Here is a 1212-nt window from a genome sequence, read left to right on the forward strand (position 1 = left end):
GACTTACTTGTTCACAATGCTTGGGTAGTATAAAAGTATCTCGAAGGTCAGTCCACTTTTTTGTTGAGTCCACCTCAAGGAAACCTGACTCTCCTCTGCACACAGTAGACCCTCCATGTTTATCTTGAACCATTTCATGCCAAAGAAGTCCACAAAAAAATCTCTATAGTCTATCCTCAAAATTTATTATGACGTGCCGAAGTAAGTGAGTTTTGCCAACACAGGATCTGCATCAGCAGAGGACCCCGTCGTCGACTAGATTGTTTGAATTTTTCCATGATTCCACAATCTTGTGTAAAAGGCTTTTTGTCGATCTGTTCCACCGTGAAATGTCAACCTTTACACCATGCTATCGTGTATGACTTATACTACAACCAACAACAATTATGAGTGGCTGTCCAAACATCTAAAAAGCCATGAGTCAAACATTGCTAACATACCTTGGGGATGCAACCGCATGAGAACTCCCACTCCTTCTCACTCACCTATTCACGACACTGTTGCGCGCTTTTAAATTGGTTCTGCAACCATCTTAAGCTCATGAATTTTGCTAGGCTCTCAAGACCGTCCAATTAATGCATTGGTGGTCGTCTTCCCTGTCTACACTTGATTTGTTTCCTTTGTCGCTCTTGCTTTGCATCCTTGTACTATGAAATCCACCTTTGCATCACTAGATTGTGAAGCATGCAAAATCGATTGATCTTAGCCTCTAGATCTTTCGTTATTTTCTTTTCAACACCAAGATTGCACATCACAATCCCAGATATGTGCTCATCATCTATGGTGCACCAAAGTGTATCTCGTGCACGATCAACTCCAGAGAGCCACTCTCCAATGTAAACAAGGGACTTTGAAACCAGCCAAGCCTTTGACATGCTACCCTCCAGATGTGCATTCTGACGCATAAAAAAATCTTAATGGAAATGTGCTCTACATGATCACCCTCCGAGCTATCAGAGGCTGCATCTTGTGGCCTCACATATGCTGCTTGAGTAAAGCATCTACGAACACGTCTATTGGGTTGCAAGATTGCTGCTTGTTGGCCAGCGTAAGAGTCTGACGAGTTGTAATTGTCAAAAACTTGATCTATAATAGATGGTTCAAAGTCACCAAATTTACAAGCGTGCTGCAAAGAAACACGTCTTGTCCGATTCACAACATATTTACATTGATTACAAGGACATAAGATCCTTGTTGAGAGATAGGCATTTT

Source organism: Adiantum capillus-veneris, chromosome 29 (genome assembly GCF_014529385.1).
Source record: "Adiantum capillus-veneris isolate H3 chromosome 29, ASM1452938v2, whole genome shotgun sequence".
NCBI lineage: Eukaryota > Viridiplantae > Streptophyta > Polypodiopsida > Polypodiales > Pteridaceae > Adiantum > Adiantum capillus-veneris.